Genomic DNA, 11,212 nt, shown 5'->3' with positions numbered 1-11,212 from the left:
TACTATAGCTCACTCCAAGTTGCATATGCATGCTGCACGTGAAAATTATCTTCTACCCCCATTGCCCGCATTAACCAATGAAAGAAAATACACGGAAAAACAAGCGAATCAGAAAGAGCCCTTCCCAATGACGCCGAAGGGAAACTGATTATTCATGGCCTCGCCCACCTTGGCTTGTGACCGCCTACAGGAAGACTGGAAGATTTTGCGGCTAGGGGATTGTCTCTCTGCAGCTAGTAGGAGCTAACAGCAAGTTGCTAACATGGCGGAAAAAAATCGTGCCTGTGTTATTTGTGGCAATAACACATCAATGTTGCATGTCTTGCCTTAGAAACAAGAGTTGAGGAAGAAATGGTTCGGATTTATCGTTGGAACACCACCACCGAAGTAGTGCAACATTAGTTCTGTGTTCCAATCATTTCGACCACACTCACTGCCTACAGTTAGAAAGTGGTTTTGCATCGATGTTCTGAAAACCTGGTTCTGTACCGTCATGACGATCGACCACCAGGCTCACAGGCTGTAAGTACAAACAAACTTTTCCACCTAACGTCTGTTACAAAATAGCATGTTCATATTCTTCACGTTAGCATGCATGAAAAGGGTAGGCTACAAGCTAGGCTTAGGCTAGCCTATATTACAGGAAGCTACACCAGGCACGTAACTGAAGTGTTCTGTTCGCGACGTGTAAAATCAGAGAATGTCTAATAGGAAGGGCTCTGGTAAAATCCATTAGAGGAATGGTCTATTTTCCCGAACATAGCCTACAGGCCACTAACACGCCAGGTGTAGCTACTAAGTTGCTATCACTATAGAGCTCGGGTATTTACACTTTAATTTATGTCTTCTTGCCATTATTACATTGACCTTTGTAGGCCTACAATGATGTTTTGTTTAATTACTTGCTGTTTACTTAGTGTTTTGTATGTCTTCCAGAGCACATCCTCATGTCAGGCTACACAGCTTTCTAGCCTACATTAGGTCATCACGTTAAGCAAAGGTTTGTGATCTAACTTTTATTGTTGTGCTAGTTAGTTTCTAGAAGTCTTTTTCTAGTAGGCTAATACAGGTTCTTATGTGCTCGTCAATGTTTGGGAAAGTCAATTCATGGGTTTCTTCAGGTCACTTTCCACAGGTGTATAAAATCAAGCACCTCGATTATGAATGCAGACTGCATGGTGCTTGATTAATACACCTGTGTAAATGGACCTGATGAAACCCATGAATTGCATAACCGATAGAATTGATATTACCGAATGTCTTCTTGTGGGTGTGCTTTTTGTGTTGTGTACAGTTTTGTGTGAGATAGTGAATGTCCTGTGTACTATTAGTATCTTGTAACTTGACAGTAATACACATTTATTTACTTTAGGTACCCAAACAGAATACTTCATGAAAAGTATGAGTATTGATACAAGCACTTCGGATACACCATGGGCATGGGGGCCTGCTACCTCTACTGCCATCAAGCCTGTTCATCCAAGGCCAGCTAGAAGACCTCGGGTTGATCAAGAGGAGGAGGAGGATGAAAGCGACATCTCCAAAATAACACCTATGGCCCAGCGCAATCAAAGAGCAATGTAATAGAATCATCACAGCCAACGAATGTGTTTTGTGTGTTGTCCCTTCGGATCCCCAGGACAATACAAGCTGAAACAACAACTCAGACCTTTTTGCCTAAATAATCCCAGCACCATCTTACAAAGGATCTGTAGGCCAGATGTCTGCATCGTCTGGCAAAAAGAGGACATTGTTAATTCTGTGCATAGTTTGGATGTTCTTGTTTTGTGTTTGCATTATTTTAATAGACTGCAATATTACTATTTGTCAGTGTTTCACAGACCACCTAGCAAAAAAAAAAAAAAAAACAGTAGACCTACTTCAACAGTATATTACACAATAGGCCTTCTCACTGAACCACCTTGCTTATTGTCTTTGAACCTTGCTTATGGTGTCAGAGGATTCATATGATTTAAACTGGCATAGGTTACATCAGTGTTGCAGAACTGTTTGGATTTACATACAAGTTGGTTCAATATTGCAAACAACTCCTCTATTATATTTTACCACATCTACTTGTGGAACACTTGAGAGCTTGCGGACCACACTTTTGAGTACCACTGCTGTATGTAAATATAATAAAGTTATTTATTGAAAATTGACCTGTTTTGTATATTTGTTTTAGGAGTTTCATCAGTTTTTGTCCCTTTTAAGCTAAAGGTTTCTCTTACCTTTCATATCTTCTGTCTCACAGAGGGCCATAGTCGAATGTTTAGTGCATTTTGAAGGGAGTACATTATGCTAAGGCAGACTGGTTCTAATCCTAGGTACAGGGTCATACAGACAACAGGGGTACTGGTGTTGCCCATTTTTCTAACCACATGAGCAATCCCCTTACGAAAAAGTAGTATAGGAATCTTATAGTATTTGGGACAAAATATTAAAGTAATCTTATAGGAATAATTGGGACATACTGTAGAAGTACTACTAATAACTCTATAATATCCTGTAACCACTATAGTTTTTCTATAGTAGTCTTATAGTACCTATAGTATGTCCAAATATTATAGTATTCCTATAAGATTACTGTAATATTTAGTCCCAAAATGCTATAAGATTCCTATAGTAGGCTACTTTTCTGTCATACGTGACAGAAAACAACTTGAGTAGGCTAACCTCTGCCAATGTCAGGCTATCAAAGCCATAGTTCTCATTACCGGAGAAGTCATGCAGCACACATTCTCTGCTTCTGTAGGCATTCTGGTACAATTCCAGCAAAATATAGCTAGGTAGGTGTGTTTGCATTTAGATCTATATATATATTGGGCTATGACCAAGTGGTCTTTCAATGATAGTATCATGGAATTCAAACCATAACTATCTATTCCGATAGCATTAGCAGGCTAGGTCAGTGGCTGAACTGCATTTAGGGTGCTTACCTGTGTTGTGAAGTAAAATATCTACTAGGGAGATTGCAAAGACTTTTGACTGTGTAAAGTAATAGGTCTTTATTTTAAAACGTTTCCAACTGTTTATTACTTGAAAGCAAGATGACGATTGTCACAAACGTTTAGCTGCTAACGTTACCTCTTTTAGGAGAAATTTTAAGCTGACAGGCAATTGTTACCATTCTATTAAACCAACGTTCACCGACAAACGATCAGGAAGCGGTTCTTCTTCCTACTTGAATACTAGGATCAAACACATGAAGTTGTATCTCCGAAGACATTTTGTGCAACAGTTTTGACTCGAGTTTTAGCCAGGTTTTAGCACTGTAAAGTTGAATATGGAGCATAGCACAGGCAGAATCGGATGAGGACGCACTGGAGGAAGCGTCACAGTACTGTTAGCCAATCAAGTCAAGTCAAGTCAAGTCAAGTTTATTTATATAGCGCATTTCATACACAGAGGTCATTCAATGTGCTTTACATAAACAAAACCAAACAATAATAACAAATAAAAGCATAGAAGGGCAATATAGTCAAAGAATAGTTAAAAGGTAAAGATCATAATAAAAAGGAAACATAAAACAAGGTAAAATCATTTAAAAATAAAGAATAATTAGTAAGCAAAACAAAGGCAAAAGTAGTAAAAAAAAGTAATAAAAGACAAAGTAGAATAATTATCAAGGCAGATTCAGAATTTGTTACTCGGCACAGTTAGCAGAAAGCATCTGAGAACAGTTTGGTCTTAAGTCTAGATTTAAAACTGGCTACAGTTGGGGCCTTTTTGATGTCATCCGAAAGTTGGTTCCACAGCTGAGCCGCATAGCAGCTAAAAGCTGCTTCACCATGTTTAGTTCTAACTGTAGGTTTTACTAGCAGGTTTTTCACCTGGGACCTGAGAGGACGAGAAGGTGTGTACTGCTGAAGCATGTCTGACAAGTATTTAGGTCCTGCTCCATTTACTGATTTATAAACAAGCAATAGTGCTTTAAAGTCAATTCTGTGACTTACTGGAAGCCAGTGCAAGGACTTAAGAATTGGAGTAATGTGGTCAGTTCTTTTAGTTTTTGTTAGAATCCTAGCTGCTGCATTTTGTATCACCTGAAGCTGTTTAATAGTCTTTTTAGGAAGGCCTGTGAACAGTCCATTGCAGTAATCAACTCTGCTGGAGATAAATGCATGAATGAGTTTTTCTAAGTCATATTTTGACATCAGCCCTTTGAGTTTGGCAATATTTTTGAGGTGGTAAAAAGCTGATTTAGTTATCGCTTTCATGTGGCTGTTGAAATTTAGATCACTGTCAATTAATACACCAAGATTTTTAACAGTATCCTTTGCCTTCAACCCTTTTGTGCCAAGGAGAGTGGCAACCCTAAGTCTTTCCTCATTTTTACCAAATATAATTACTTCAGTTTTTTCTTTGTTCAGCTGAAGAAAATTTTGAGACATCCAGGTGTTGATTTGTTCTATACACTGACACATAGATTCAAGAGGACCATAGTCATTTGGTGATAGAGCTAAGTAAATTTGTGTGTCATCTGCATAGCTATGATATGAAATCAAATTATTTTGAATGATTTGTCCAAGTGGGAGCATATAGAGGTTGAATAATAGTGGCCCCAAGATTGACCCCTGGGGAACACCACAGGTCAAGGACGTTGGTGTTGAGGTACAGTTTCCGATGGCAACAAAGAAGCTCCTTTCTTGTAGATATGATTTTATCCAGCTGATAACTATGCCTGTAAATCCAACCCAGTGTTCTAGTCTGTGTAGTAAAATATTGTGATCAACAGTGTCAAATGCTGCACTAAGGTCCAGTAGCACTAGGACTGATGTTTTACCTGAATCTGTGTTGAGGCGTATGTCATTGGAAACTTTAATGAGAGCTGTTTCAGTGCTGTGATTTGCCCGAAAACCAGACTGAAAGTAATCAAAATACCCATTTGATGTTAGGAAGGTGGTTAATTGATTAAAGACTACTTTTTCAATAATTTTGCCAATAAAAGGCAGATTGGATATGGGCCTGTAATTGTTTAGCATGGAGGCATCCAGGTTATTCTTCTTGAGAAGTGGCTTTACAACAGCTGTTTTCAGTGACTTAGGAAAAGTGCCAGACAGCAGTGATACATTTACAATTTGAAGGACATCCGCCGCTATGAGGTGAAAAACAGTTTTGAAGAAATTGGTAGGCAGAGTGTCTAAGACACATGTGGAAGAGCTGAGATTCTGTACCGTTTTTTCAAGTGTTTCGTAGTCTATCAAGCTGAACTCTGACATCAAGTTTAGTTTCCCTCTGTTTGTTGCTGGAAGTTCAGGTTGTTGAATTTGTAATTGAGCAGATATGTTGAGTCTGATTTTGTCAATTTTACCTTTAAAAAAAGATGAAAACTCATTGCATTTATTAGTTGAGAGAAGTTCAGGCGCTAATTGTGAGGGGGGATTTGTTAACTTATCAACAGTTGAAAATAGAATACGAGTGTTATTTGAACTTCTATTGATAATGTTAGAAAAGAAAGACTGTCTTGCTTTGCATATTTCAGAGTTATACGTGCGGAGCATCTCTTTATGGATTTCATAGTGGATCTGAAGTTTGTATTTACGCTATTTTCTTTCAGTCTTCCTACACTCTCTTTTTAGAAGTTTAACTGCTGGATTTTGCCTCCATGGTGCTTTCTGTTTGTCCTTAACTTTCTTGAATTGTAATGGAGCAATGTCATCCATAATGTTTGCCATTTTTGCATTAAAGTGATCGATCAAATAAGTCTTCAGAGTCTGACAGTTGACTTGACTTTAGTGAAAGTGCTTGCTCAAAGAGAGCACTTGTCTGATCATTTATGATTCTCCTTTTTACAATCATAGCTGTGTTTTGAGTGTGTGGGGACATAGACACATCAAAGAACACGCAGAAATGATCAGATAAGGCCAGGTCTTTAACAGCTGTAGAGACATCGAGACCCTTTGTGATAACAAGGTCGAGGGTATGGCCGAGAGAGTGTGTTGGCCCCTGTACATGCTGTGTTAGGGAGAAAGTATCGATTAGTGCAATGAATTCCTTGGCATAATTGTTTTCAGGATTATCCACATGCAAGTTTAGATCGATCCCCTGATATAATAAGACAGTCAAACTCTATGCAAACAACTGATAGCAGTTCACCTAGTTCTTCAAGAAAAACTTTAGCTGAATGTTTTGGAGGCCTGTAAATTGTCAGTAATAAAATCTGAGGAGAAGACTTAATGCATGCACACAGATATTCAAATGAAGTAAAGTCACCGAATGACGACTGATTGCACTGAAAAGACGTCTTGAAAATTGTAGCTATCCCCCCACCTCAGAGGTGAATTCATTAGCATGTCATTAATATTCATGACTAGAGGCGAAATCCAGTCGTTCCTCCCCGCCCACCTTCCCCACCAAACTAGAACAGCATGAAACAGACGCAGGACAGCATTTTTTTTCCCAAAACCGGCTCACAGGGCATTCATCAATACTACAGACCACTGCAAAATTAATGAAAAAACGATGAGATGAGACCTTTAAAGGCCAGTTATTTCATGGATACCGAATAGTAAATACATTTTAACTCATCAAACGGAACGCCGAGGTTTTCGACGGCCATTGCTTCGCTCAGACCTCAGAACTGTATTACCAAAAACTCATACAGATTTTTTGTCATGAACCAGGAAGCGTTAAAATGCTAACGCTAAAAACTGCAAGCTTCCAGGTGGCTGCCACGCTCTATGGAAGCGTCAGCGTTAGTTCTGTCAGGAAGACTTAATTGGTCACTCATTCATTCATTACTTCCAACCAATCACCAGTGTGCATCAGTCTTTATAATGACATGACTTTGCACCTGCCTGTTGTTTTCAGGTGCCGATTTTCGATGTTCCCTCCCTCCCTCCCTAACCACCACCAGTTTGGCCTTGTCCAGATATCCAGGGGGTAGGCTCCGCCACCTGCCGTTGCATTCCGGCAGGATCTGCAAGTGTCTGCACATTCAGTGACCTAGGACGAGGCCTATGCCAAAGACTATCTTATTGTTGCTTATGTATTCTGTATATCCTTTGATGGATTAAAACATGTGTTAACTTTCATTATACCTCCCTGAGTCTTTCTGATAGAAATGCAGTTCTTTTGTAAACATGGTTGGACTGAACCCTGTCAATCTTTTCCTGCATCCTTTCCTATCCCTATTTCCCCATAGATATGAATGGCTGGACATTTAACTAGCGTTTAGCGATGCCTGCTGTAAGCTAGGTAAGGTGGTGGAGCTGACGGGCACACAGTGATTCTCCTCAGTCATCTTAACTAAAGATGACACACTGTGATGCTAACAGTGTACATTAAAGCTTTAAATCCAGCATTATATTCGCACTAACACTCTACATTGAAAATGGTGGTATTGTTGGCTAAATGAAGACTTTGCACTTCATCAGAATGTGTAGACAATAAAATATTGACTATATGTTGTAGAAAGGGGAAGTAGCACCAACACTGGTGCTGCATAGATAGCTCTTGATAAATATGGAGTTGTGCCTCTGCCAACTCCTCTCGTCTAGTTGCTGCGGAGTTGAATAGAATCCGCTCTGCACCTCTGTCTTCCATTGCTGTGGATGATTGCTGTGGCTTTATGGCTGCCCTGCATACAGCCACAGGACTTATGAACTCGTCTGCACAGACGCTCTTAGCCACAGGACTTATGAACTCGTCTGCACAGACGCTCTTAGCCACAGGACTTATGAACTTGTCTACACAGATGCTCTTAGCCACAGGACTTATGAACTCGTCTGCACAGGGGCTCTTAGCCACAGGACTTATGAACTCGTCTGCACAGGGGCTCTTAGCCACAGGACTTATGAACTCGTCTACACAGACGCTCTTAGCCACAGGACTTATGAACTCGTCTGCACAGACGCTCTTAGCCGTGACGGGTGTGTAGCGGGTCATGATGGACTTTTGTCAATGCTGCAGTTACAACTCACAGCCAACTGTGTGTGTGTGTGTGTGTGTGTGTGTGTGGGTGTGTGTGTGTGTGTGGGGGGGGGGGGGGGATGTGTGTGTGTGTGTGTGTCTGGCTGAGAGGGTAACTGGGAGCTTTAGCTTTAAACACGTTACTGAATGCTGCCATGCAGGGGACATGACTAGCTGAGATGCTACCTATGCATCATGCACACACACACACACACACACACATACACACACACAAACAGATACATGCACACACTCACACACACAAACAAGCACAGACTTCACTGTCAATAATATAAAGTGAGTGAGGTCTCTCTCTGTGTGTGTGTGTATGTGTGTGTGTGTGTGTGTGTGTGTGTGTGTGTGAGAGAGACTGTGTGTGTGTGTATATGTGACAGGTGGATCACAAGATTGCTGCACCACAGGGATGAACACCTGTGCGAAGGCATGAGGTCAATTATGTGTGTTTGTGTGTGTCAGTCAGATCAGAAGTTGAGAGAAGGCAGGTGTGCAAAGTAGATTGTTTGTGTGTGTGTGTGAGAGAGAGAGAGAGTAATTGACTCCTCGGTCTAATCACCTGTTGTCATTTTCAGTACGGATACCTGAATGCCCATTAGAAGGAGCTAGCTGGCCCTCATTGTCCACAACCCACTCAAGTCTATGGTCACTATGTGTCAAATCACTGCATTGAATTAGGGCTGCCAATGTGTTATTTGTCTCTCTTTACCTGCCCTCTGTCTAATTTTCCCTCTGTTTGTGTGTGTGTGTGTGTGTGTGTGTGTGTGTGTGAGTGTGTTTCTTTTCTCTCTCTCTCCCTCACTCTCCATCTTTTCTCACTCCATCACTCCCTCATCTCTCTTACCTCTCCCTCTCTCCCTTCTCTCTTTTTCTACATATCTCTCTCTCTTTTCCTCCTCTCTTTCTCTCCTACGCTCTCTCTCTCTCTCTCCTCCTCTCTCTCTCTCTCTCAATTCAATTAAATTAAATTCAAATAAGCTTTATTGACATGACAAGAGTGCTTGTGTTGTCAAAGCATGTTTACAAATTCAATACATATAAGATAAACAAAACAAACAAATAATAGTATTAAGAAGGAAATTATATATATATATTATTGAGATATATTATATATATAATATATCTCTCCTCCTCTCTCTTTTTCCCTCCTCTCTATCTGCCTCTCTTTTCCTGTCTCCATCTCCCTCCTTCTGTCCCTCTCTCTCTACCTCATCTGTCCCTCGCTCTCTCTCCCCCTCCTCTCTCCCTCTCTCTCTCCCCCTCTTCTCTCCCCCTCCTCTCTCTCTCTCTCTCTCTCTCTCTCCTCCTCCTCTCTCTCTCCCCCTCTTCTCTCTCTCTCCTCCTCCTCTCTCTCTCCCCCTCTCTCTCTCCCCTCTCTCCACCTCCTCTCTCTCTCCCTCTCTCTCTCCCCCTCTTCTCTCCCCCTCCTCTCTCTCTCCCTCTCTCTCTCTCTCTCTCCCCCTCCTCTCTCTTCCTCTGAGTGCTGCACTATTATGGCAGGTGCTTCCATCAGGCAGTGTTGTGTGACAGTGTTGCTAGACAGTGTTGTGTGAGTGTGTATGTGTGTGTGTGTGTGTGTGTGTGTGTGTGTGTGTGTGTGTGTGTGCATGTTTGTAGTGTTTTATTTTTTGTATGTGTATGTTTTCATATGTGTGTGTGCGTTTATTTTGTACCCGTGTGTGTGTGTGTGTGTGTGTGTGTATTTTCTACCTGTGTGCGTGCTCTCTAGCTGTCGAGAGTTTCACATATCATGACAGGTATATTCTGCCTCCCACAGCTGTGTCACCCTCCATTCTGTGATGGAGAGCTATGCAGAACTGAGGCCCAGAGACCCTCAGAAATGAAGTCTAATTGCATTGCATGTAAATGCAATGGACTATTATCACTGTTCTTCTTATTACCGTCTTTTATTAGTCTTCTTCCGACCAAGTTTGACGTTTAATGACACTAAAACCACTGAACCGTTTGACGTCATTCAAACACTCCTACAAAGGTCTTGTAACGGACAATTGTACAATGTATTTTTTACATTTGTAAATTTAATACTTTTTGAGATATTTACGATAAAAGAGCAACAAATTCCCATTGAGTTAACATTGACCGCTTTGGCGGCAACTTTTAGCATTATGACGTGACCTGCAGCTGAACGCAATCAACCTCTACCACTGGAGCTGTGAGTCTTCTGAACGTTCGTCTTATCGCCTGCCGTGATCCCACTTTAGGCTACTTGCTCGTAACTGACTGTCCTTCTCTAATTACAGACACGGTAAGTGGTCCGATTTTTGGCATTTGACTCATTTATGTCGTCAAACATTATGTTGTATGAAATGATAGGTGACAAATAGGCAAACTAACGTTATAACGTTAGGGGAATATTTAACGTTAGCACCCACCTTATCACTGTATGTCGTCAACTTTAAAGTGACCGGTTAGCCGTAGGTTTCGATAACGTTAGCTAACGACAATCAAACCTAACATTGCTCCCAGCTAATCACTGACGTTAACGTTACATTTGCTCACTAACCAACGTTAACGTTAACCAGATACAGTAGTCTAGCCTAATCATATTGTACAGATACTATCTGGCTCTTGATTAAATACACCTGTGGAAAGGGACCTGATAAAAGTCATACTGTTTGGAAACGGACCATATGACCAAAGTATTGTTAAAACACACGTAGGCCTACAGAAGTTGAGGTATAACGTTTGTGTCGTCAACATAGGCTACAGAGTATGTTTACTTGGCCTAGGCTAACGTTACTAATTTCTGCATTATTCTGGCCGAAAGTGTAGCCTGGCACACAAATCAAGCTTCCCAGTTGTAGTACATCCTAGAGTAGGTCTACATCGTAATCTGTAGAAAAAATGTGGATGACAGACCTAGCAAGCTGTATAAACTATTGTAGTTGGTTATCAAGATACATAATATCAGAATGGTCCATCCTTAAGACTCAGTTTATGATTATCAACAGCAACAACAAAATACCCTTTGTTCTAAGCTGTTTACTTGAAACTGTTTGGCTATCAACTATCCTTAAACTGAAATGAATAAAACACAAAATGTTGCTTTGTTTGCAATACTATAGGATAGTATATTTAACTACCATGTGCTACCATGTGCAACAATCTCACTTAAATATCTAAGTTGTATTGAACAATTGTACACATTCCTTGTTTTTGGTATAACTAACTTGTTTGCTTTTGACTTTTAGGTTCCAGACCAAGCCAGACCAGTGTGGTGGTGACCGTGTATTACATTTCGTGTGTGCCTGTCTGTGTGCAC

At 40.7% G+C, this 11,212-nt stretch overlaps 1 long non-coding RNA gene across 1 annotated transcript; it reads left to right on the top strand.

The window, feature by feature from the left end:
- Positions 1–229: 229 nt before the first annotated feature.
- Positions 230–1,537, top strand: LOC143127919 (uncharacterized). Its single transcript, XR_012987730.1, has 3 exons — positions 230–522; positions 937–1,000; positions 1,373–1,537. It is a non-coding gene; the product is annotated as an uncharacterized LOC143127919 (long non-coding RNA).
- Positions 1,538–11,212: the final 9,675 nt, after the last annotated feature.

The sequence above is a fragment of the Alosa pseudoharengus genome, unplaced genomic scaffold (genome assembly GCF_046254945.1).
Source record: "Alosa pseudoharengus isolate Yale_2024_CS ecotype anadromous, Long Island Sound unplaced genomic scaffold, YU_APseudo_1.1 YU_APseudo_1.1_scf_17, whole genome shotgun sequence".
NCBI classification, from domain to species: domain Eukaryota; kingdom Metazoa; phylum Chordata; class Actinopteri; order Clupeiformes; family Clupeidae; genus Alosa; species Alosa pseudoharengus.
The sequence above is the reverse complement of the archived record's forward strand: the minus strand, read 5'-3'. Positions and strand labels throughout refer to the sequence as shown.